The sequence below is a fragment of the Cnephaeus nilssonii genome (assembly GCF_951640355.1).
Source record: "Cnephaeus nilssonii genome assembly, chromosome: 17".
Lineage (NCBI taxonomy): Eukaryota > Metazoa > Chordata > Mammalia > Chiroptera > Vespertilionidae > Cnephaeus > Cnephaeus nilssonii.
The window spans coordinates 57,520,875-57,548,616 of NC_137088.1; the positions used below are offsets into that span (position 1 = coordinate 57,520,875).

The following is a 27,742-nucleotide window of genomic DNA, read 5'->3' on the forward strand; positions in this document are numbered from 1 at the left end:
ATTTAAGAAATATTTTTATGAACACACTGTTGACTTCACAAGTTTATAACTTAAGTAAAAAATAAATGTTTAGAGCAAGGCTTTTCTTTCAAAGTACTCTGACAAAAGTAAATTCGTAGCAGAACATACAAGCGCGAAGAAAATATCGCCAAGGGCAAAATTCTGCAACTGCTTCCAGAAGCAGACAAGAACACCAAAGCTGTGTCCCGCGGCCATCTGGCTGTCCGCGGGCTGGGCCAGTGCCCTCTCACCACCCCTGGCCGGCCCACGCCAAGCCACAGCACCGAACGGCTTCACGCCGGTTTCCTGCACGGCAAATTCACACAATGCCCTGAGAAGGCCAAGGCTGCCTTTTACACATCAACTGGGGTGTTCATTTTTTTCTCCACGTCAAGGACTCGGTTTTTGCTGTTATCGCTCAGAATGGGGCCTCCCCGAGACCCTCTGAGGGGCTCCTGTGATGTGAGGTCCCCACAGAATGTATCTGCTCAGGCTCAAGAGAAACCCCTTCACAACCTTCATCTCTACCGTTAGTGTTTTCTGTTATAGCCAGAGATTATGTGTGGACATAAAAAAAGAACCCTAATTCCTCCATTTAACCCTTTCCTTCTTTGCGCGAAGCTGTGGGTTGTCTCCCCCGGCGTCACCTGAAGCAGCTGCACTCATTCCAATCCGGCCTGGCCCGCAGGTGCGCCAGGGACGGCCCCTCACCGCTCGCCCCCAGACCATCACCGAGCAGCTCCCGTGGCCGGAGAGGCTTGCTGGGCCGCGGAGGACCAACCCATCATTCTCCTGCGTGTGCTGAGCCTGCCTGGTACGCTAAGCCAGACACTCCACAGTTTATGAAAGTCTTCCACGCGCATCTTATTTGGGGCGGCAGATGGGTGTCTGAGTGTTAGGGCATGTCTGGGGGTACAGCTGCTTCCAAAGGTGAAGACGAAGGCTTTTCATGGAATCTCTGGATAAGGCGGCCCAACTCTGTCTGCGGGAGCGCAGCGGCAGCCCTGTGTCCACAGCCTCTCAGTGGGATGCAGAGGAGCAAGGCGGTGTGTGTGTGTGTGTGTGGGGGGGGGGGGGTTGGTGATGACGTGCATGTCTGGTGTACTTCTGCTTTCTTGCTGATAAGGGCTGCCCACCTCCCCCACAGCCCCCATGTCCCGGGACGAGGAGGCCTGCCCAGGTTCTCCAGGGGCTGGTTTCTGGGTCCTTTCTGGGTGGTTCTGCCCGGACCACAGGGGCTCTGGCAGGACAGCGGCAGCACCCCTGGGCCACACACAGCGAACGCAGCCGTGGGTGAGGACTCGGCTGGCTGTTGGAGCCCAGCGTCTGCCAGAGGCAGCTCACGCCGCCCACCAGGCGAGGCTAGGCGCTGGCGAGGGCAGCCCTCAGACATTCTTCCTGGGGGCACATCTGGCTCCTGGCAGCTCCGACCCGCAGCTAAACTGATTCTGTTGTTTTCCTGGGAACGTTTAGGCTACAGGTGAGACCTGTCCCATTAACTTGACTGTGCAGCTCAGTCTGGAACGAGAGATCAGAATATAAACTCCATGAAGGCAAGAACTTCACCTGCCGTGCCGCTGTCCCAGCACAGAACACGCAGCTGCCCAGTAACTAACGTGGAGCGAGGAACACAAGGAGCCTGTGAGCTGAGGTCCAGCTCCTCTCGCCCCACGGATGTGTGTGGCGCACCCCTCCGGACGCGCACAGAAAGGACGGCCCGCGGCCCGGTTAACGTCACTGTGGGCACACGGAGCGGGGAAAGCACACTCGGGAAGACCTGACAGGCCTCCCCTGAAATACGCCTCCCAGCATTCACCGCGCCCCGACTTCCTTCGTCCTCACACGGCAACACTTGGCAGCCAGGTGCCCTCCGTGCTTGCGAGGGACCTGAAAGTAGGAACTTACCTTTTGGCCCCAGAGAAAAGACAAATGACGACACAGCCTTTCCTGCACCGTCCCCATTTCCGTCCCCAGGCCTCCCTTCCTGACGTCCCTCCGTTCGCAGACCGCAGCTCCTTCTACACTCACCCCGCCCCGCGCCAGGCTCCCCTGGAGCGCGCTCCGCTCACTGCCGCCAGCCACGCCCGGGCCTGTGGAAGCGGTGGGCCCGCCTCCGGCTCTTGGCTGGATGGGCCCCTGGCACTCACAGGGCACTCTGCCTCAGTGAGGCCAGCGCCCTCTGCGCCTCTGACCACGGCGCTCTGCCGAAAGCCCAGCCCGGGAGAAGCCTGGCACGGCTGTTGGAAGATGCTGCCACCTCCCAGGGCAGCAGGTTCAAGCTCCTAAGACAGGAGAGCGAAGTGCAGAGGGCGTGGACTCCAAGGGCACAGCTCAGAGGTGGCCTGGGAGCCGGGCCGGGTCCTCCCTTCTGTCAGGAGAGCAGCAGGGCTGCAGGGGGGCCAGCTCCCGGGGAGCGTGAGCTGCCGAAAGGCGCGTGCCCACAGTGGACAGCTGGGCTTCCAGGCCGCCTGGAAGGAACCGCTGACCCAGGGAGGCAGTCCCAGACCACCCCATCTGCCCCCGCCCTGGTTCCTGCTTTCTGGAATTACTTTCCCAGTGGGAAATGCCTTTCCACAGTCAGTTCAAGTTCCAGCTGATGGAGGGAGAAGCTGTAAGATGCAAGTGATTGACATCCCGTGCTTAGCTGCGAACAGGCTACAATGTGAAAACCACCAAAACAGAACAGTTTTAGATCGGGGCGGAGCGGGAGGGAGGCAAGGCGAGGGTGTGCAGGATGAATATCCTTATTTCCTGACGCTCCCGAGGCCGCCCTGCGCACAGTGCCGGGCCGCACAGCACGGCACGGCGCCCTTCGGTCCAGTTCACACCCAAAGCATTCAAGTGCCCGAGTTCAGCCCTCAGCTCTGCGCCCACTGGCCTGAGGCAAGCTCCCTGCGCGCTGTCCCGTGCGCTCATCCATAATATGGGTTTACTCCTGTGCGCACCGTGCTTTTGAGGAATAATGCCCTAACACAAAACGTGTTAGAGAAGTGCCTGGCACACGTGCGTGCAGGAGACACCGCCGGGAACAGGGCCACGCCCCGCCTTCCCAGCCCCTGCAGACCGGCGGGCGGGGGAGAGACGGCCTCAGACTGTAACCTTCTTAGGAACAGAGTCTAAAAATCCAAGCCCCCCACTGCATGGGAGAACATATTTGCAAATGGCATCACTGATAAAGGTTTAATCTCCAACATCTACAGGCAGCTTATACAACTTAATAAAAGGAAGATAAATGATCCAATAAAAAAATGGGCAACAGACCTAAATAGAATCTTTTCAAAAGAAGACAGAAGGAAGGCCAAGAGACACATGAAAACATGCTCAAGGTCACTAATTATCCGAGAGATGCAAATCAAAACAACAATGCGGTACCATCTCACACCTGTCAGAATGGCTATCATCAACAAATCAACAAACGACAAGTGTTGGCGAGGATGCGGAGAAAAAGGAACCCTCGTGCACTGCTGGTGGGATTGCAGACTGGTGCAGCCACTGTGGAGAACAGTATGGAGTTTCCTCAAAAAACTGAAAATGGAACTCCCATTTGACCCAGTAATCCCACTCCTGGGAATATATCCGAAGAAACTAGAAACACCAATTAGAAAGGATATATGCACCCCTATGTTCATAGCAGCACAATTCACCATAGCTAAGATTTGGAAACAGCCTAGGTGCCCGTCAGCAGATGACTGGATCAGAAAACTGTGGTACATCTACACAATGGAATACTATGCTGCCATAAAAAAGAAGGAATTCTCATCATTTGCAGCAACCTGGGAGGAATTGGAGAACATTATGTTAAGTGAAATAAGTCAGTCAATGAAAGAAAAATACCACATGATCTCACTCATTTATGGATAATAAAGAACATTATAAACTTGAACAAAAAGATAGATACAGAGACAGTAAAGCATCAAACAGACTGTCAAATTACAAGGGGAAGGTTAGGGAGAGGTGGGGGAGATAAGAGATCAATCAAAGGACTTGTATGCATGCATATAAGCATAACCAATGGATGCAAAACTCTGGGGGGTGGGGGCATATATGGGAGTGGGGTGTGGGGAGGGCAATGGTAAGATATGTACACATATAATACCTTAATAAAAAAATTGGAAAAAAAAAAAATAAAATAAAAATCCAAGCCCCATTTCCCTCTCTGTGAGCTGCGGAATGTAGGCCAAGGGTTGTGGTCTCACCTACCTCCGTGGAGGGAAAGCCATTACCTACAAGGAGCTACAATCCATGCCTCGTGCCAGCTGCTTGACCGCGATGACCAAGAAGGACTTTGGGGACAAGCTCACCGAAGGCAGAGGACACCGGCCGGAACCCGGCCCCGTGCAGTTCCCGGGTTTCAAGTCTGCGCACAGATCCTGTTACTGATTTAGGACCTTACGCAGCTTGTTTGTTTGTGAAATGCCTTTGAGCCCACCGTTAATGACATGTTTCTTTGACTTGGCTGAACTGGGCCTCAGAAGAATTACACGCGGGAATACGGCTGGGCGAAAGGTCCAGTGAACTAATCCACACCTGGCCCCGGCAAAGAATTCTCACATTTTCCACAGAGAAGCACGTCTCTTCATATGAAGCAGGCTCTGTGTCACTGCGAAGGCACTTCCATCGAGCAATCTTTATGAGCCCCCGCCTCACTTTATCAGCGTCAGAAACAACATCATCATCATCATCATCATCATCATCATCATCATCACCACAACAGGAAAGCGCAAACCTCATTCAGATATGAAGTGGCAGATTCATTTTACCAGAACATCCTGGCCCAAGTTTTACCAGTGACAGAAGACAAGGATGTCCCCCAAAACAGACAGGGGATCAAATGAGGGGTATTGTGTCTTCACGACCACAGTGCAGATTTCTCCTGCACCAGCCGTGTGAGCCAGACTTTTACGTGAAGGAGTGAGGCTCAGGTGGGAAAGATCTCAGACAAGGACGAGAACAAACACCTGCCAGAGCTGAAAGGTACATCCGCGGGGGAGGGACGGCCGTGACCGAGGCCGCCCGGGGTGCGGATGGGGGCAGGGACAAGGCCTCCGAAGCCGGCAAAGGAGGAAAAGCAACCGCTAGAAAGTGTGGTGGCCGGAACCAGTCTTGTCCCCTGAAGCTGGAGTCCTCACCCAGAAGCACTCCAGGCACCTCACCACCTCCTCTCAGCTTTATTCTTAAGAACATTAAGAACATTAAGAACATTCCTTTAGCCAACTCTGGTGTGAAGTCAGTGGGCATGGGGATGTTTCCCACCTCAGCTAAGGAGCAAGGGGGGGTGGAAGGCAGGAGTCTGTCCCTCTCCCGTTCCAGCAAGTGTGCCAGGACCCGCTAAGCCCCTTCCAGGCTCCAGGCTCGGTCCCAGGGGGACAAGGAGCGGCTCGCAGGGAAGATGTCCAGCGGACCCAGTGGTCGCCTGACTGAGCGGGTCCATTGATACACTTGTGCTCTGGCTGGGAATCGGCCCTGCCCCCAAGCTATCTGAATACACGTTTGGCCACCACCCTGAACTTCCCAGAATCCTCCAAGGTACAGCGGATTGCCCGGTGTCCATCCTGGATGCCAATGCCTGAGCTGTACCCATCACCGATGCTCTGAGCGGCCCTTTTCCAAGGCCTTTGTGCACTGACGCACTGTGCCAGCATGTGCCCTGGAGGAAGCCCCACAGGGCACAGAGACAGGCTGTGGCAGCAGAGTGCCACTCCGAGGGGCCCGCCTTCCTCTTCAAGGCACTTCCCTCACCTGCGGCATCCACACGGAGGCCTGTGCTCACGCGGCAGATAGTGGAATCTCAGGGCAAACTGCTCGGGTAACATGTGTTTTCAAAGGCTTGGAAAGAAATGCATCATTGTGAAACACTCCCAAAGTGAGATCCTAAGCTCGAGGGAAACTACCAACACATGTGATCCTATCCCATATAATAAAGAGGAAATACGCAAATGGTCGTTATGCCGTGATGGTAACGACCCATCAGCAGGAGGGCGGGGCAGCGAGCTACAGTGCGGCGGAGAGCTCCTCGCACAGGGAGTCGTGGGCAGGGCCACTAGTCAGATCCTATTTGCCATGGAAATTTCTATAGCTCATACTTTCTACTGCACTTTCACAACTCTTCAGGAACAGGAATGCTTCTCTGCCCAGTGTTCCAGACACACAGCAGCGCTGCACCCTCACACACACCGACGTGCCCAGGAAAGGGGAGAGTTTCCCGTTATCATTCCCCCACCTCCGCCCGCCGATGCCACCGTTACTCAAAAGCCATTCAAACACGGTGCTGGCTCGCATGACGCCATAGGTCACTCGATCAGGTGTGGGGTACCACACGGTCTGAATAAATACTTACCCAAAACCGCATATTAAATGGGAATTTGCAAAGGCGAGCCCTGGAGACAAAGGCGTTTCTATACAGAAATATTAACTAAGGATTTAAGTAAATGGCCCACTGGAAAGGAAAGTTCTAAAGTAGCAACATAAACTATATTTAACAGTAACAAAAAATATTTTCCTTTTGGGAAAGCTATTTGGGCTGCTAAAAGTTACTGCCTTTCATGTGACTTAGTACCGTGGGCATGAATTATTTAGTTTCCTAAAACACAGATGCTAGGCCCCCAAATTGTACTTTGCGAGAGTTAATTTTTAAAATTAATCATCTCCTAAATATAATGCTCAAAGAAGAAACTGTTTTACCAGCATTGTTATTTTACCTACAATTAGTATTTTTGAAGTGCTTGCGTATCACACGTCCCAAAGAACATATGTTCCCAAGGAAGGAAAAAAATTGGGCTCTAGAACTAATACACAATGAAAAATAAATTTAAAGCAGCCTTCTGGTCTGACATAAGAATATAAAAATGATATGAGCAAGAACAGCTTAGTTTACATACTTTTCAGTCACAGCTGCTGCTCTGAAACCACAATGCCTTTAAGTGACATTTCTAGGAAACAGACGCGGCGGCTCCAGCCACGGCTCCCGCCGCACACGGACCCAGACACACGCTCTGTAAGCCTGTACCCGGGCACAGCCAAAAAGAAAATGATTCCTTTTCAAATAATGTAGTAATGGAGAGAACGGATTACAAATCATTCTACCCAGTAAGAATTTTTTTTCTTTTTCCTTAAAATCAAAAGAGCCATGAAAACAGAGTTTGGGGAGAGAGAGAAGTGGTGTGCTGCCGGTCAACACGGCCCCACACGGCTGGGTGGGGCCTGGCCGGGCTCCCCTGCAGGGGTGCTCCCACTGCCCCCAACACATGGCAATAACACGCAATTAAATCAGACGATTAATTAACAAGTTACTTTGGTGGACTTTGGAGGCCAAGTCCTACTTAATTACATAATTTAAAAAATATTTGCACATTGCAATCACCGAAATTGGCTTAGAGGTTTCATAATACATACTTAACACTTGAGTAGGAGAACAAATTTATTTAATAAATGCAGCCCTAAGTGCTAGAAGGCCATCCCACTCTAACTGCAGCCTCACTTAGCACACCCTCAGAAAAGCAAATAAACTTCCCCCCGTTTACAGGGAGCCTGCGCTGATGCAGGAGAGGCCGCGGGCCCTGCCGCCCTGGCACGTGCTGCCCGACCAGACGGTTTTGATAGGTAACACCATAGAGCTAATGCAGAAAATGGTTCAGTTAAAGGTAAACTGAAGGCACACCACGGTGAAGAGGTCAAGAAGCCTGAGGAAAACCTCCTCAGAGCACACAGGGGCGGTCTGCCCTCCCACCTCTCACTGCCTAGGACAATACACACCAGAAACCAGCGCGGTTCCGGGCGTGAAGGTGTGTGCGTCTAGGAAAGGGGTGCGAGGACTTGCACAAAAAGGATAGTTACGTGGACCCCGCGAGGGCAGCAGCACTGACAATGGGTTTCTTAGTGGGGGTGGCGGGGTGGCGGGGACGGCGGGGGCGCAGTGTCCGGGGCCAAGGCAGGCCTCGGGCTCAGCTGACCGTCACATTTCCATGGAAATCTGTCCAGCACGTTCACTTCCGGTAACCGCACGCTTCACACCCACCACGGCCAGCTGTCCGCGCTGTGTCTGTGGAGCGGGCTCTGTTATACCCAAAGCCCCAGAGCACCAGGCCCAGGGAGCTGGTTGTTGTTGCTTTTTAAACTTATCTTTACTGTTGAAAGTAAAGATGCCCCTTTCCCCCTACGGACCCCCCCACCCTGCTCCCGCCCCTCCCCAGGCCTTCCCTGCACTGTTGTCTGTGAACATGGTTATGCATATATGCATGTAAGTTCTTTGTTTAATCTCCCCCCACCCCCTGCATGCTTCCATCTCTCTAGATATTTTTTGTTCATTTTATTTTGTTTATTCGATTCCACATATGAGTGAGATCATGTGATACTTGCCTTTCTCTAACTGGCTTATTTTGCTTAACATAATATTCTCCAGGCCCCTGCATGCTGACTCAAAGGGTAAGAGAACCTTCTTTTTTTTAAGTTTTTATTTTTTATTTTATTATTGATTTTAGAGAGAGGAAGGGAGAGGGAGAGAGAAATAAAAATATCAATGATGAGAGAGAATCATCTATAAGCCGCCTCCTGTACACCTCCAACTAGGGATTGAGCCAGCCACCCAGGCATGTGTCCTCACCGAGAATCAAACCGTGACCTCATAGGTCAATGCTCAACCACTGAGCCACACAGGCTGGGCAAGACATCCTTCTTTGTTACAGGTGCATAGTATTCCATTTTGTAGATGTACCACAGCTTTTTTATTCATGCATCTACTGATGGGCACTTGGGCTGTTTCCAGATCTTAGCTATCCTATCTAATAAAAGAGTAACATGCAAATTGACCATCACTCCAACACACAAGATGGCCGCCCCATGTGGTCAAAGATGGCTGCCCCCATGTGGACACAAGATGGCCACCACAAGATGGCTGGCAGGAGAGGGCAGTTGTGGGCAATCAGGCCAGCAGGGGAAAGCAGTTGGGAGCAACCAGGCCTGCAGGGGAGGGCAGTTGGAGGTGACCAGGCCTGTAGGGGAGGACAGTTGGGAGCAACCAGGCCTGCAGGGGAGGGCAGTTGGGGACGACCAGGCCAGCAGGGGAGGGCAGGTAGGAGTGACCAGGTCTACAGGGGAGGGCAGTTGGAGGTGACCAGGCCTGTAGGGGAGGACAGTTGGGGGGGGGGCAGGCCTGTAGGGGAGGACAGTTGGGGGGCGGGCAGGCCTACAGGGGAGGGCAGTTGGGGGGAACCAGGCCTGCAGGGGAGGGCAGTTAGGGGCAACCAGGCTGGCAAGGGAGGGCAGTTAGTAGTTACCAGGCCAGCAGGGGAGGGCAGTTGGAGGCGATCCCGCCTGCAGGGGAGGACAGTTAGGGGCAACCAGGCCAGCAGGGGAGGGCAGTTAGGGGTGACCAGGCTGGCAGGGGAGGGCAGTTAGGGGCAATCAGGCTGGCAGGGGAGCAGTTAGGCATCTATCAGGCTGGCAGGGGAGTGGTTAGGGGCGATCAGGCTGGCAGGCAGAAGCAGTTAGGGGCAATCAGGCAGGCAGGCAGGAGAGCGGTTGGGAGCCAGCAGTGAGAGAGATGTCCGACTTTCCATCCCTCGAGGAGTCCCAGATTGGAGAGGGTGCAGCCTGGGCTGAGGGACACCTCCCCCACCACACACTCACACCCCGTGCACGAATTTCGTGCACCGGGCCTCTAGTTGTAAATAACACTGCAATAAACATAGAGGTGCATACATTCTTTCTAATTGTTATTTTGGGTTTCTAAGGATATATTCCTAGAAGTGGGATCACTGGGCCAAATGGCCGTTCCATTTTTAATTCTTTGAGGAAACTCCATACTGATTTCCATAGTGGCTGCATTCCCACCACAGTGTACTAGGGTTCGTTTTTCTCCACATCCTCACCAGCACTTGTTTGTTGATTTGTTGATGATAGCCATTCTAGCAGGTGTGAGGTGATACCTCATTGTCGTTTTAATTTGCATCTCTAATGATTAGTGATGTTGAGCATTTTTTAGGTGTCTCTTAACATCATTAAAATGTCCATACTACCCAGAGCAATCTATAGATTCAGTGCAATCCCTACCAAAACGCCAATGGCATATTTCACAGACCTAGAACAAATTCTCCAAAAATTTATATGGAATCAAAAAAGACCCCAAACAGCCACAGCAACCTTGAGAAAGAAGAGCAAAGGTGGAGGGATCACAATAGCAGATTTCAAGCCATACTGCAGAGCCACTGTAATAAAAACAGCAGTCCTGGCACAAGAACAGAAATACAGATCAGTGGAACAGAACAGAGAACCCAGAAACTGACCCAAGCCATTATGCTCAATTAATATTTGACAAAGGGCGCAAGAGCAAACAATGGAATAAAGCAGTCTCTTCAATAAATGCTCTTAGGGTATTTGGACAGGTACGTGCAAAAAAAAATGAAACTAGACCACCAACTTATATCATACACAGGAATAAAATCAAAATAAGAATATACTGCAAACAGATAAAAGATGTAAATGTAAGTCGTGAAACCATAAAAACCCTAGAATAAAACGTTAGCAGCACAATATCAGACATCTAACAGAGCAGGATTTTCACCGATATATCGACTAGGGCAAGAGAACAAAGGAAAAAAATAAACAAGTGGGACCACATCACAGTAAGAAGTGTCTGCACGGCAAAGGAAACCAGCATCATCATGAAAAGGGAGCCCACCGTGTGGGAGGACATAGTTACCAGTGATACATCTGACAAGGGGTTAAATTCCTAAACACATAAAGAACTCATACAACTCAACAAAAGGAAGACAAACAACCCAACTGAAAAGTGGGCAGAGGACCTGAATAGCCACTTCTCCAAAGGAGACAGACAGACGGCGAGGTGGTGTGCTTGGCCAGGGCTCCTCTTTGGGATTTCTGCCCGCACAACCCAGCCTGCCTCTCCCACTAGGCTGTTCTGCTCACCTCCAAGAAGCCTCGACTTGCTGTTAGAAAGGCATCTAACATTCTGAAATTTAACTTTTTTAATAAGGTTTCAGTAAAAGATTCTGGTACGATCTTAATCTCTGTTTCTAACAAAATAAGCCCATTTGCCTTAGCCCCATGTCCCTTTCACAAACTTCTGAAAAGAGGGGCCTACAGGCCGCGGACCCCCCTTCTCACCGGGCACCTCCTTCCCGGTCCCCAGCAGGCACTGAGCTCTGCCAGGAGGCACTCAGCGCTCTGCCTCTTCTCACTGCCCCTGGCTGCGCTGGGTGGACGCGTCCTCGCTCCAGTGTCCCACTGGGACTCTGGCTCGCCTCCAACATGCCCGTGCAGATGAACAACCCTGGTAAATGCAAGTTGACTAAGTTCTCTCAATTCCTGAATAGCTTCCCTCGCCACATCTTGATATTTTTGACCCTGGGATGCATCTGAAAACGAATGTGAATGCTCAAATGTTGCATGCCTCCCAGATGCAAGTCGCACCCCTGCTTAAAATGCCCTTAGCTTCCTGCGGCCCAGAAAGCCAAGTTGAAATGTCCAAAGGTACTCGGAGGGCCGCTGCCTGCTCCTCACTCCCATCCCACCATCAGCAGAAACACCGCACACATGCACACTGCAAGAGCAGCCCCCGCCACTCTGCCCCTCTTCCAGGGAAGTCGCTGTCCCACAAGCTGGGCGCAACCGCCAAGCCCTCCGAGAGCCAGGCTCTGAGCTCTCCTTAGATCCCCGCTGTTCCTGTTCCGCCCGCGTATAGTGCTCGTGCTAACGCAGCAATGATTCCACCGCATGTCAAGCTCTCATCAGCAGTTTCTCCTGGGAACCCGGCGCCCATTCTATTAAGGGCACTGAATATATCTACTTACTTGGTTTCTTACTGTTTAATTAGATATAACTCACATTCAATATATTACAGGTGTAACACTAATATACCTTCCTGAATAGGTAAAATTGATTAATTCTGATAAACAAAGTTAATGCCAACAATTCTTTGGTTCCTTCATAAAATCAACTCTTCTCAGTAAATATTCTTCTTTCCTCTTCCCACTAAAGGTGATCAGCAAGGTGAAGTCAAGCAGGTCGTATCTGCATAGTATTTGTTCACAACTCTAAAGATATAAAAACGTTATCACAGCTGGTATTTATGTGAATGACTGAGATTTAATTTGAAGAAAAGTATCTTATGCTCCCTTGAAGTAAAATCATCTTATTGTTCATAATACAGTGCAAAGAAAATAGAATGAACAAGGAAGCTATAAGGATTTAATCAAATAGCCTTCTTATAAATAAGAATTGAGATTCCCTCTGCACCACAAATGCAATTACCCTCCCCCTTCTAACAGTACCCTGATGTAAACTGCACAAGAAAAAAGCTTTCAGGTTGTAAGACATTTTTACATTAGGGCCTCAATGAGCCTTAATGCCACTCCCTTTCCTGGCCTGTGGCTGCTGCCCTTCACTTCATAGTCTCATCACACACCCCTGCCAGCATGTCCAAGTCCACGCCGCACAGCCTCCTGCATGGTGGGTCGGCAGGCTGCCAGGGCACACCGGTGACCGCCCATGGCCGGCAGATTCCACCATGGTGGTAAAACAACACGCCTGGTACCAGCCAACAACAGCCCGGACTCAAGGAATGATGAAACATCAGTGACCAAAGGAAAAGCCATCCTCGGGAAGCGAGGAATGACAAGGGCCACAGAACATTCTCTTGGGGCTCACCTTCTCAGAAGCTCAGAACCAAAAGCATCAGAAGAAATTTGTTGTTTACAATGTAACTAAAGGTAGTTGATGAATCTTATGTTACATAATTATGACTTGGCTGAGTCATTTAACTTCTCTGAGCCTCAATAATTTCTTGGTCTGTTAAATGGGGTAAGGAGATCTGAGAGTCAAGGCGGCGTGTCTGTCCTGGCAGGACTTGCACTTGCGTGTGGAGAAGTGTGTGAACCAGGGAAGAGGCTGTTTTGGTTCAGCTTCTACCTTAAGCATTCGGTCACTTAGCCATGGTCAGTGACCCCACTGTGTGCCACTGGAATTCAGGAGCTCATCATCCAGGTCTGTGCTGTCCAAAACAGTCGTCATTAGTGGATATTTTAATTAAACCACTTAGGTTTTTTAAATTAAAGTTAAATGGAAACTAAAAATCAAGTTCCTTATTGTCAGATGTCTAGTGCTCAAGGTCCCACGTGCTGCCTGGCTCACACGTGGCTCCATCTCGGACGTGTGGACCCTGTCCCCCTGGAAGGTCCTCCCAGCAGCTCTGGTCTGGAAGGAGGACAGGCGAGGGTGGGGATGCTCACAGCCCGGGTTGCCCCAGGACTGCGTTATGGAGCTCATCGTCTTGAGGAACAGGTACATTTTGTTTCTCTGCAGCAGAAAGGGGGCCAGGTGGGGCGAACCCCAGGCGCAAAGGCACGGGCTCCTCAAGAGACACCTGAGTCCAGGCGGGGGGGGGGGGGGGGGGGGGGGAGGGGCGGGGGCTCTTGCTGCGATGGTGATAGCTGCCAGGGCCTCAGGGGGCGGTGGAGCGGAGCGTGGAGGGGTGTGGGGTCCAGGAAAGGCCTCCAGCCACAGGAGAGTGAGGACTTTCTGCAGGAACCGGCCAAGGGCAAGCGCAAGGAGCCATGCCCGGTTGTTGTCCACACTGGAGCCGCACAGACTGGGGGCCTGGAAGTGCAGAGCCAGCGCCTGCCTCCCTGAGCGGGCCACTGCCCCCGGCGCTGCCCACTGCACTGTCCACTGCGCTGGCCCCGGTGCTGCCCCATGCCCTGCCCCATGCCCGGCCTCAGCCCTGCTCCCAAGGCGGCCGTGCAGCAGGGCTGAAGCCAGAGACAGCCAGAGCTGGGCCCCGGTGAAGCTGGCTGACCCTGCGGGTCCCACAGGAGCGCCAGGGGCCTGGCCCCACCCAGGACCCAGCAGGGAGGGGAATGCTGTTTGAGTAGAATAGAAGTTTCTAAGACATCATTAACATGACCTGGAAATGAATCTGAGCATCAGGGAAGGAAAAACAGAATCCAGCCTGACAAGTCTGTCCTAGGGCCGAACGGCCCGGGGCCTTTTCAGAGGGGCCTGGAGGGCAGGGCCAGGAGGGGCAGGGCTCCGGGTCTGCGGGGAAGCCAGGGGTGAGCAGAGCCAGTGCCAGCAGAATCCCCACAGAGGAAAAGGCTCCCCTTAGACTCCAACCTATCAGAACAGTGACACGACAGCGCGTTCCACTGGGCTCCCTCCGGGCTCGCCACAGGCACACCAGTGCCCCTCTGTAGGCTCGCCAGCAGCCCTGGGTGCCTGTTCTCATGGAGCCACTGGCTGCCTGGCCTCGAGCAAATTGTCCGACCTGGGTCTGGGCGTCCATGTCTCAGTCACAGGGGAGAGGACTAGAGCGAGAGGCTGCCGGGCAGTCGGAAGAGCAGAACTGCTGCCTAAGTTTATAGTAACTCATAGTACGGACACAGGGATATACTACATTGGTATTCCTAAGGTTGTATATATATACTTCATAAATTATACAGATTTCCAAAAAATCATATATTGTCTTAAAATTAGTCTCAAAAAGACACACTCAACATTTTGTTTAGTCTCTGGTGCCACTGTCTTGGTTTTCCTTTGCAACGTAAGGCAAGGCGCAGCCCTCCCAGGCCTGCCTGGACAGGACAGAGGGCGCAGGGGGAGCTCAGCGCCCAAGAGAGGGCATCGCCAGACCCCGATGAAGGGGGCAGCCACTGTCTGGCTCCAGCCACTGGGGAATGTGAACCCAGTGTAGCTGCAAATTTTCACAAAATAATTTCAGAAATTGTGTTAGGTGTAATCTCATATTTAAATGCTGGCACCCAATACACATTATTTTAAAACTAGAGGCCCAGTGCATGAAAATTCACGCACTGGAAGGGGGTCCCTCAGCCCAGCCTGCCCCCTCTCACAGTCCGGGAGCCCTCAGGGATGGGAAGTGACCCGACGATCAGGGTAAGGCGACCCCATCACACCTCTGCTCTGCCACTGCCGGCAGCGCAAGCCTCAGCCGGCCCTGGTTACCTGAGCCTCGGCCAGCCCTAGCTACCTGAGCCTCAGGCAGCTGGGCAGCCACCATCAGAGGCTTGACTGCATCTTGGGACGGCCCTGGGTGGCTGGGGGGATGAGGGGACTGAGGGACTCCAGAGGCAGGTGCGCGGAGCGGCCGGACCCACCTGGGAGTGGGCCTGGCCATACTGTGCACCTACCACCCCAGCAGGGCTGAGGGGACCGGGCGCCACCATCTTGTGGCTGTGAGCGCCACCATCTTGGAGGGTGAGGCAGTCAATTAGCATATTCCCTCTTTATTGGCTGTGGGTGCCGCCATCTTTCAGGGTGGGTGGTCAATTAGCATATCCCCTCCTTATTGGCTGTGGGCACCACAATTTTGCGATGGTGTGAGGGTCAATTAACATATTCCCTCTTTATTAGATAGGATGTTGTGCAGACCAAATACAATAGTCCTGAGGCTGCATCCTGTGGCTTCGAACCCTGAACACCAGAAAACAAGGAAGAAGCCCTCTTAGTTCCTATGACAGTTCTGACCTCTGGTTTCAGTCTAAGTTAAGTTTGACCAGCAATACTCGCCTAGGACTTAAAGCAACCTTTACACCAAGTGCAGATAAAGACATTTCCTACAAAATGCGTTATTTCTTATGAAACATGTGTGTGGGGTTGGAATAGAGACCAGGACACCTGGTAAATAAGTTCTCTGTGTGTCAGATACCAGGTGGGTTTTAACACTTTAAGACAAAATATGGTGTGTTAAATTCAGTGTATGCAAAACAGAGAAATACTCTTTGGGGAGGCAGTGTCACTTGGTTTTTTGCGTTCAAATAGGGAAAACAATCCTCTTTTCATTACACTGTTTTATGATGTGGCGCACTAAGCAGTCTGGCCACGTTAGAAGGAGGCCAGTGTGCATGGAATATGCCCTCTCCTCTTCTTCAGGGCAGTGAGATGGGACCCTCTCTGGGTCACCCTCACCCGTGTCCGGTGCCAAGGAGAGCCTGCCAATTGAAGGAGTTGGCATTCACAAGGGTTGTCCTATACATACCCAATGGTTGAAAAATCCATGTGAAAATCATAAAAAGAAACATGGATGAAAAACAACAATCCAATAATATTTATAATAAATCTCTCAATGATGCAAAAAATAAAATGCATGGTAGCAACCTGGGTTTCAGATTTATCCTATATAATAAAAGGCTAATATGCAAATCAACCAAACAGCAGAACGACCAGTTGCTATGACGCACACTGACCACCAGCGGGCAGATGCTCAATGCAGGAGCTGCCCCCTGGTGGTCAGTGTGCTCCCACAGGCCCTGCCAAAAGCCAGGCTCATGACTGGTGAGCGCAGCAGCGGTGGCAGCAGCCTCTCCCATCTCTGCGGCAGCGCTAAGGATGTCCAACTAATGGCTGTCCGGGAAGCAGGCCTAAGCCATCAGTCAGACATCCTCCAAGGGTTCCCAGACTGTGAGAGGGTGCAGGCCTCTAGTGTTTTAATAATGACTGTGGTGGCAGAGCGGATGGTGTCTGGTGCCCCACACAAGACCCATGGCAGTTCCTCAGGAGGGAGAATGCGTTTGTGAAAAATGTAATGGGAGGAAGTGAGGGAGAGTTTGTGGTCAGGTATTGGGCACACGATCCCAGTTTGTCTAGTGAAATGCAATGAAAGCTAGAAAGGCTTTCTGGTCATGCTCACGAGTTGCATGTCTTAGGTGGGTACATATTAGCACACGTTTTAAGTAAACCCCTAAACCCACCAGGAGTTGGGAGGAAGGAAGAAAACAAAGGCTGTGGGAGTTTGAAAAGATGGGCTGTGCCAGGCTGTCGGGTGCAGGAGAGCCCGGAAGAGTTCTAAACCGGAGGGACCTACAGAAGGAGGTGGAAAGAGGTGATAAACCAAACCAGTAAGAGCAGAGGAGGAAGAGCAGAGGAGGAAGAGAAGGGGTCACTTTATGTGTACAAGGCACAGCTCTACGCTGTTCTTATTTTCATTTAACAGATGAGGAAAGTAAGGCCCAGCAAGGTAAGTAGGTCCAAGTCATACAGATAACAAATGGCATATCGGAGACTTTAACCCACCGTCCATACTAGAAGCCAATGTCTCAACCACTATGCTACACTGTCTCCCAAAGTTAGAGACAACAGAGCCATGTTGAAGCAACGAGGTAAAAACCAAACCAGAGGTGAGAAAACAAAGGATGGCTTCAGAAATGCTGTGAAGGGATGGCTTTGAAAAATCAGTGCAGGAACAGATGAAAGGGAAGAAGGAAGCTATGCTGTCACTCACAGAGAGAGGTGCGGATGACTCTTGGGATGAACCAGATCTCCCAGCTGCCACAGAACTGAACCATCCTATATAATTAAAGGGTAATATGCAAATTGACCCTAAGGTGGAACAACTGGAACGACCGGTCGCTATGACAACACTGACCACCAGGGGTCAGACGCTCAACGCAGGAGCTGCCCCCTGGTGGTCAGTGTGCTCCCACAGGGGGAGCGCCACTCAGCCAGAAACCAGCTCATGGCTGGCCAGCACAGCGGAGGCGAGATAGGCTCTTGCCACCGCCGCTGTGCTGGCCAGCCATGAGCTGGTTTCTGGCTGAGCGGCGGTGGCAAGAGCCTATCTCGCCTCCGCGGCAGCGCTAAGGATGTCTGACTGATGGCTTAGGCCCGCTCCCCATCCCCCGAGGGCTTCAGGGCTGCTAGAGGGATGTCTGACTGCCAGCTTAGGCCCAATCCCCTGGGGAGCGGGCCTAAGCCAGCAGGTGGACATCCCTGAGGGGTCCCGGACTGCGAGAGGGTGCAGGCCGAGCTGAGGGACTCCCCCCAAGTGCACAAATTTTCATGCACCAGGCCTCTAGTGTTTAAATATATACCCACTGACTGAAATCTGACCACCATTCAATTTCTCAAAGTTATAAGCAGAGCAAATGACTTCCTATAAAGAGTAGTTCAATTCTATGAGACATGAGTGTGTTTACTTATAACACATTATACCGGCATCTCAAAGTACTTCTAACCTAGCTCTCACTCTTTTGTTAATTATAATTAGCTCTTTCAAATCAGCTACACATATATGTTTATATTTTTATGACCAAGATGCAAAAAATTTTCTGAATAAGAAATGTCCTCCCAGAACCTCCCCCATCATTCTTGAGAGAAGGCCTTGCAAGTACTTCAAATATTGTTATTTAAAACTGCATCAGGAAGTCCACTCACCAGCATTAAGAATGTTTACAATTATTTTTCATTGGTGAAATAAGTGGATTCAAGAAAAATGACAGCTGAAAAGATTGTGTGTCAATATCTAAGAGCCTCAGGCCTTGAGAACTACTGGAGGCAGAGAGCTCCCTGGTACTAGGAAAGAACCCTGTCACATTCCAACTAGAAAGTTGGTCAAGTCTGCCATCAAAATAGTGTTATTTGCTCCTCAAAGTAAACCTTCCATATGAGATAGCGCTGGAGTATGTGAGTGCAGCGAAGAGGGGCTTCAGGCCTCAAACAAACAAGTTGTAGGCTTCTCTGGGCTTGCTTCCCAATACCCCTCTGTCCATCCGGCAGAATTCTGGATAAAACTTGTATTCAATACAAGCTGCCGTGGGGCGGTGAGGGTGTGAGAGGAAGAAATGTCTACCTCTGGCCACTACTAATTACAGCAGCTTCCATTTTGCCCAGGAGACTCCGTCAGTTTGGAATGGCCAACGTGGCTCATTTCAGTACTCAATAACCTTACCTGTGGCCAACCTGCACATCAGCCTGATGCTGACTGAACAGCTAGAATGTGACCTCCGCAACCCACTTGGTGGTGATGGTTGAAATAGTTGGCAAAAATGATCCAACCAGACACTGATATTTTCTTTCACAAAGTCTAGCCCTATTACATGTCACAACAAATGACCATAAGCACATAACTATCAATAATTTCTTTAAATGTAAATGGATTAAACTTGCCTACCAAAAGACAGAGTGGCTGAACAGGAAGAAAAACAAAACCCATCTATATGCTGCCTACAAGAGACTCAATTTAGATATAAGAACACACAGATACTGAAAGTGAAGGATGGAAAAAGATATCTCATGTGAATGGAAATCAAAAGAAAGCCAGAGTAGCTATATTTATATCAGACAAAATAAACTTTAACACAAAGATGGTAGTAAAGGACAAAGAAAAGTGTTAAATAATACTAAAAAGTGTCAATCACAGAAGAAGATATGTTTATGCACCCAACATAGGAGCACCTGAGTATATAAAGCAAATATTAACAGTCCTAAAGGGAGAAATAGACAGCATCACAAAAATACTAGGGGACTTTAATACCCAACTTACAGCAGGGATAGGTCATCAGACAGAAAATCAATAAGGAAGCATCGACCTAAAATGACACGTTAGAAGATTCCATCCAACAGCAACAGGACACTTTCTTCTCAAGTGCACATGGGACATTTTCCAAAAGAGATCATAATCTAGGCCACAGAACAAGTCTAAATAAATTTACAAGAATTGAAATCACGTTCAGCATATTTTCAGACCACTATGGTAAAAACTGGAAGATTACTGCATAAGGAAAACTGGGCGCACCTGCTATGGAAGCTAGGGCCCAGAAACCATGCTTGAAGCAGTGGGCGCACTAACATGTCCCTGGTCCCAGCGCTGGCTTTGACCACCACTTTATCATTTTTTCACCGGAGGGTCAGCTCTACCAAGTAGAATATGCCTTTAAGGCTACTAACCAGGATGCCTTACGTGAGTGCCAGTGTTGTCGGAGGAAAAGACTGTGTAGTTCTGTCACAGAAGAAGGGAGCCGACAAGTCACTGGATTCCAGCACAGTGACTCACTTCCTCATAACTCACCTATTCGGCAGCTGAAAACATTGGCTGTGATGACAGCAATGACAGCTGATGGCAGATCCCAGGTACAGAGGGCATGCTGTGAGGAGCTCACTGGAAACACAAGTGTGGCTGTGAGACTCCTGTGGACAGGCTGCGTAAAAGAACTTATTTCCCAGGTCTACACACAGAGAGCAGAAATGAGACCTCTTGGTGGCTGTATGATGTTACTGGGGACAGATGCAGAATAAGGCCCTCAGGTGTACAGGTGTGACTCTGCAGGTTACTACTGTGGGTTTAAAGCCACTGCAGCAGGAGTTAAACAAACAGAGTCAATCAACTTTCTTGAGGGAAAAAAAAAAGTGAAGAAGAAATTGGATTGGACATTTGAACAGACAGAGGAAATTGCAATTACATGCCTGTCTACTGTTCTATTAATTGATTTCTATTAATTAATTGGCCGGCTGGGGGAGGTTGGCTGTGGGAGCGCACTGACCACCAGGGGGTAGCTCCTGTGTTGAGTGTCTGCCCCCTGGTGGTCAGTGTGCATCATAGCGCCCAGTCATTCTGGTCGTTCCAGTTGCTTAGGCTTTTATATATATAGATTCCAGTTGCTTAGGCTTTTATATATATAGATGTACTGGTTGCTTTCAGAGGGTGATATAAAACCAATTCATTCGTTTTAAAATGTGTAGACAGTTGGAAAGAACCAGGCATTTGTCCTCTATTTCTTTTTCTTTGGTAATCCTCACCTGAGGATGTTTTTCCATTGATCTGATTTTCATAGAGAGTGGAAGGGAGGGGGAGAGACACAGAGAGAGAAACATCAATGTGAGAGAGACACATCGATTGGTTGCCTCCTGCACACACCTCAACCAGGGCCGGGGATTGAGCCTGCAACCGAGGTACATGGCCTTAACCTGAATCAAGCCAGGTACCATTCAGTCCTCGGGTTGACCCTCTATCCACTGAGCCAAACTTTTTTCTTTTTTTAAAATAAATTTTTATGGATTTCAGAGAGGAAGGGGGAGAGAGATAGAAACATCAATGATGAGCGAGAACCATTGATCTGTTGCCTCACTGAGGATCAAGCCTGCAACCCGGGCATGTGCCCTGACCAGGAATCAAACTGTGACCTCCGGGTTTATAGGTTGACACTCAACCACTGAGCAACGCCGGCCCGGCTATCCTTTATTTCTACATGAAGAGTTTCACCGAGTAACCAAAGAATAGATGAAAATTACAAAAGCTAATACAATAGAATTAGAATATCATCATTTTGCAACTCCCAGTGAATTAATCAATCTAGAGAGTGAGCATTAATGACTGTTAACACTACAAAAAGAAAGAATAAGAGAGTATGTCCCTCCTGAATGAAAGAACACACCATCACTTGGAGTCTTGCCAAGGGATTAAATGTGAGCCTCTGAGCCCAGCCGCCGAGGTGCAGGAAATGGAGAGGAGTGAGAGGCAGGGGACGGACTCTGGGAAGCTACAGCTCAAGTGGCCGGTTCTCCAGAAGGGGCAGCGCGAAGAGAAGAAAGGGAGAGAGAGAAACTTGTACACTAAGACACTTAGAAGCCATGTCAACTTTTACAAAATGGCCAGTACTAAATTATGGTGCCTATGGATGCACATGTACGTAATAAAATAATCAAGTGAAATGATTACTATAAAAGCCCTGGTTACCTCTGGAAGGCACTGGAAGTGGAATATGGCACCTGAGGGGCTTCTAGGGGGCTGGCAAAGTTTGATTTGTTGACTTGAATGGTTGTTAAGAATGCTTATCCCCCCCCCCCAAATACATTACACAACTGCATTTATTAGAATTTATCTCAAATACACGAATATTGGCTATTTCTTGAAGCAATGACAAAGGGCATACACTTTCCAGATGGGAAATGGATAATGTAAAACCTTTTTACAGCATTAAGTAGCAGGAGCCCAACAAGTCCATGGATCTGATTTAAAAGTGCTGTTCTGTGATACAAGAAACTTTCCTCTCCAGGGCAATGGAGCTGTGCTAGAAAAGCTTAATAAACTCTTCCTGGCTACGGATTGATAACTGATCATTTTAATCACTGTTAACATTTGTTAGACGTCGAGAGAAGGCAAGGCTATGGCAACATTAAGCAGCAGAGTCCCTGCCAAATGGAAACTCCAAACAAGGCACCTAAGACACAGGACCGAAGTCCACAGGAGAGGGAGCAGGACCTGGGGACCCTTCGGTCAAACACCTCACCCTGCCCTACTGCCGAGCTCACCGGAAGTACGAGGAGGAAGCTCCTCTGAAGAGACTTGAAGGAGGTGTATGAAATGGAACGATGAAAGCCTGGCCAATGGGGTCGTAAAATGCTTGCAAGCAGAGCAAATGACCTAGAGAAATGGGAGGCAAGATGCTGACAGGTCAAAATGGGATCTACAAAAACGTTACACATAGAATGGAGGGCCTAAAAAGAAATCATTTAAAGGTAAGAATAGAGAATCTCAAAGAACAAATGTACAAAAAGGCAGGGGTGTCCACTAACACTCTTCCCTCATTGGCAGGTCCAGAATAATAGCTATAGAAGAGGACAATTATTAAGGAGGCATTTTGAATAAAGTAGAAAAAAGGGAGGGAGGAAAGAAACATCGTAGCTACAAAATTCCCTTCCAACAGGGTCTTTAATCACCCAAGGAGAATACCAATATTTTCTGTGGAATAATGTAATCAATGCTAAAGCATGATGAGGAAAAATACAAGACTATGGAACCCGTGCTCCAGCGCCAACACGCGGCACCCAGGTGCAGGAGAGCTAAAGGGCGCGGCGATCAGAAGAGTCCATCTGGTCATCATGCAAAGTGCTACACCAAAGAACAGGCTCCCTTAAATTCCCGATGGAAGGCGCCTACGGAGGACGCGATGCTAGGATGGGGTGAGGGCAAACAATAAGAATAAAACCAAAATCAACAGGGCCTCATTTCCCTCACACTGCCCTCGGAGCTCTTTAATCTCGGAGAGGCCATCATACATTCTGTGTCTGGGTCTGATCCAAACATTCCGTTCAGCTCTTCCACATCTTATTCTGTGGAGAAAGATTTGGCAACTGAAATCTATTATGATGTCAAAAGGTAGCTGACAACATAAGATGTATCCCGCTGAGTTGATGCCACACATGGTTAAATGCACAACAACAGCAGTTATCATAAAACTGTAAGAACTGCAAATTAACCAATGATTTCTAGTTCATTGACATAAATAATGGTAAAGACGTGGCTAACTTCCAAACATCTTTACCACTGTTTAATTTGTCAAAATCTATCAAGAGCATTTCAACCACAAACCTGTCCTCTAAGGTACATTATCAGCCCCACACTTAGATCAGCCTGGGTGGCAACCCAAGTAAGACTGTGTCATTCCAAAGGCTCCATGAGGAATCTTCTCTCAGCTTTTATTCCTCCATGTGTCAGCATCTCGCTCTTGCACAACACCATTCTTACTCTCAATTCCTTAAGATCATTTAAAAGCTGGCTCTAATTTTGTGAGATATGTCTGTCTGCTTTCAAATTAGTTCTTCATTATAGCGTTAAGGTTCCAACTGGGCTTAAATTAGCAAGATTTTCTGTTTACTTCATATTTGTGAACCAAGAATGCTGGCAGCAGTACGGGGCTAGAGTGGTTAGCTGTCGGCTGTTGGGAAGCCCAGCAGGTAGGGAGGCCACAAGTTAAAAAGAAATAACAAAGACAATAATTCCTTTCTCAGAGAAACTTAAGACACAGAACCTCTTGGCTTCCTCCACCAACCATCAACCCTATGACATATGTTCCCAGATGACAGAAAAGGAAAATGCCTCTAACATGTACAATCTCCTCTGAAAAACCATGTTTCACTCAGAGTGAATTTAAAGCATGGCTAAACGATTTCATTGCTCATTGATAAACACCAAAATGTGGTTAAGGATAACAAAATGGCTAAAGAAATAAAGAAATCAAAGACAAATGCCTTTTAAAAATGTATTCAGTAAGGAATTCTCTTTTTACATATGTGTGTGTGTTTGCCCCACCCCCTGCTTTCTCATTGACATATGTCTAGAACAAATTTAACATACTGCTGCAAAGGAAGAAAATTCAATGTTTGGCCATAATACTGCTAGCAAAAACCATCAGCAAGGAGCACCACTGTCCACGTGGGAGCTGTGTGTGCACCAGTGCCGAGGCAGGGAATTCCAACTCCGGACTCGCCCTAATACAAGAGTGTAGGAAGACGCTTGATAGACACTAAGTAAATCTAGCATATACTACTTGTGCCCAAATTGGTTTATTTCACGTTTCTGTGTTTGAGCAGAAAAGCAATTTCTGTCTGACAGATGCACCTGGAGTTTGCCACGTGGCCCACACACAGAAGGGGCAGTAGAGCCATTGATTTAGGAACAACGAGAAAATTCCATTTTATTCTAATTTGCTAAAAAATAAAAGGGGGGGGCATATTTTCCCCATGGAACATGTTTGCATTGGGTTAGTCCGTGCCTATGGAGCCAGTGAAGCATAGAGGTCAAACACTGACTTACAGTGGGTAAGTCAGAGCCCCGTCACCCGCTCCTGAAGGTCATGTCCGTTTGCCCTCAGTTGGACTCTACTGGCTGCCACAACAATAAAATCCATGAGCCACCACCCTTCACTCCTCTTTGCCTGCAAATATGGCCTAAACACCTCTATCAGTGCCAGAGAGCTGCCCCATTATAAAACTAAACTTTTCTGTTAGTGTGTAGTTTTTAAATCTTAAAACTGAATGAAGTACTGGAAGCAGGTACATAACAAGAGTGCTCTTTTTGGTCTCAAGAAAGTCTTTACCTACAAAACAGGGTCCCTGATGAGAGAAACAGACAATTCAATAATAGCTGGAGACTGCAATACACCACTAACAATACTGCCTAGAATTAGGCAAAAGATCAGTAAGAAAATAGAAGACACAAGCAATATCAAGGACAGATAGACATCTAGCAGACACCTAGCAGACACCTACATACACCTACAGACACCTACAGATATCTACCAGACACCTATAGACACCTACAAACATCTACCAGACACCTACAGACATCTACAAGACACCTACAGACATCTACCAGACACCTACAGATACCTACAGACATCTACCAGACACCTACAGATACCTACAGACACCTACAGACACCTATAGACATCTACCAGACACCTACAGACATCTACCAGACACCTACAGATACCTACAGACATCTACCAGACACCTATAGACATCTACCAGACACCTACAGACACAGACACCTACAGACATCTACCAGACACCTATAGACACCTACAGACATCTACCAGACACCTACAGACACCTACAGACATCTACAGACATCTACCAGACACCTACAGACATCTACCAGACACCTACAGATACCTACAGACATCTACCAGACACCTACAGATACCTACAGACACCTACAGACACCTATAGACATCTACCAGACACCTACAGACATCTACCAGACACCTACAGATACCTACAGACACCTACCAGACACCTATAGACATCTACCAGACACCTACAGACACAGACACCTACAGACATCTACCAGACACCTATAGACACCTACAGACATCTACCAGACACCTACAGACACCTACAGACACCTACAGACATCTACCAGACACCTACAGACACCTACAGACATCTACCAGACACATATAGACACCTAAAGACATCTACCAGACACCTATAGACACCTACAGACATCTACCAAACACTTACAGACACCTACAGACACCTATAGACATCTATCAGACACCTACAGACACAGACACCTACAGACATCTACCAGACACCTACAGACACAGACACCTACAGACATCTACCAGACACCTACAGACACAGACACCTACAGACACCTACAGACACAGACACCTACAGACACTCAGCAGATACCTATAGAAAAGTCCACCCAACAACAACATGATATACTCTTCTCGAGCACACATGGACACTCTCAAGATAGACTATAAGCTGGGCCATAAAACAAACCTCAATAACTTAAAAATTACTGAAGTAATACAAAATATAGGCTCTAATTAAAATGGATTGGAATTAAAAATAAATAATACAAAGAATTTGAGAAATTAGCAAACATGGAAATTAAACCACACATTCCTAAATAATAGGACAAAAAGACACGATAAAACAAAAATACTTGGAGATGAATGAAAACAAAGACATAGCATACCAAAACTTATGAGAGTCTAGGTAAAGCAGTGTTGAGAGGGAAACTTATAACTATAAACATCTTTATTAAAACAGAAAAAGATTTCAAATAATTTGAGTTAATCAACCAATTAACAGATCTACAAATATATTCTTTAGAGCTTGATTCTCCAGTCATAAGACCAAGCAAATTTAGAGTAATAACTTTTACTACAGATTTGAAGTTTTGTTACACAGAATGTGACAAAATTATTTATGCATGGAAGTTTTTGTAGAACATAATTCTCTACTTAATAATTTCCTAAAAAAGGGAACTAAGATCACATAAGTTAGCAGAAGATATGGCTTTAAAAGATAGGTTTTCTGAATTTGAGTCTAGTTGTTTTCCTGCTACACAAATAATGTGGCTTATATTTACACAAGAAGCCTGGTGCACAAAAATTTGTGCACTCAGGGGGTCCCTCAGCGTGGCCTGCGCCCTCTTGCAGTCTGGGACCCCTTTGGGGATGTCCACCTGCCAGCTTAGGCCCACTCCCCGAGGGATCGGGCCTAAGCTGGCAGTCAGACATCCCTCTGGCAGCCCGGGAGACCTTGGGGGATGTCTGACTGCGGCTTAGACCCGCTCTCCTGCAGCTGCCTCTGTAGAAGGCACGGTGCCAGGACCAAGACCGGGCCTGCACCACTGCCTCTCCTGCCACCTCTGCGGAAGCGGGGGCACCAGGACCATCATGGCTGGCCTGGCGGCACAGGCTCACTGGCCTCGCCCACTGGTCATTCCAGCAGGTCGTTCCAGAAGGTAGTTCCACCATCTGGTCTAATTAGCATATTAGTTCTTTATTATATAGGATGCTGTAAGCCAGTAAATGTTTGCCTTCCCATTGCCAGTCTCCTTTTCAGATGCACAGTGCGTCTCCATGCACTCATCAGCCATTACAAATTCATTATGAAAACCATAAAAATCTCAGACCATCTCTCTTCTCAAGAAAGCATTTACTGAGAGACTCCCAGGAGACCTCCCAGGGGGGTCTCTGCCTCCCTGAGGTCAGGGTGGGGGCATTTGAGGGGGGACAGGAGGACACGGTAAGGAAGGGCATTGAGAAGCCAGGAGAAATGTTAGTCTCTAAGTACACTGAGCATGAGACGGTGGGACAGAGACCATCCTCATGCTGGGCAAGGGGTCTAAGAAGGCAGACCTGTGGATAAACTGGATTTCAACAGCAAATAGACCTTGATACAAGTGTAAAATCTGCCATTTTAAAAATTAATTTTGAATTAATTGTAGACCTACAGGAAGTAGCAAAAATAGTATAGAGTCCCATACCCCCTTCCCAGCCCTCCCGGCCCCCGCATGGCACCCCCCAGCGCAGCACCTTCACTACAGGAGACTGGCCCTGGCATTAATGCTCACGGGGCTACAGTTCTGGCTTGTTTCAGCTACTTTTTCTACAGCCCCAGGTGAGTTAACAGAGCCGGCCTCTCTGAGCCTCCATTTGCTGATCTGGAACATGAAGGCATTAAGAGTAGCAACTTCCCAGTATTTGTCAGGGTCCAGTAGTGTGCTGCTCCCGATAGCAGCTGACTCAGCGAGACCTGATAACTTGCAGCACTAAATTACTGAACAAGGCTTTCGGGACTGCTAGTTCTGCTCTGATACTTTTGGGGGCCCTTCCTACTGCCCACTACTGTAGAGATGTCATCTGCCACTATGTACAGTTTGACGAACCCAAGGGACAAAGCCACGCAAGAA

General features: G+C 48.8%; 1 protein-coding gene and 1 pseudogene across 10 annotated transcripts in view; one reads left to right on the forward strand and one right to left on the reverse strand.

Moving 5' to 3' along the window:
* The window catches only part of FOXP1 (forkhead box P1), a 559,948-nt gene that overhangs the window by 304,591 nt on the left and 227,615 nt on the right, over positions 1–27,742 (reverse strand). The window lies entirely within an intron of this gene.
* LOC307113459 (proteasome subunit alpha type-6-like) lies at positions 19,374–20,241 on the forward strand (annotated as a pseudogene). The gene has a single exon. The product of its transcript is annotated as a proteasome subunit alpha type-6-like (transcript).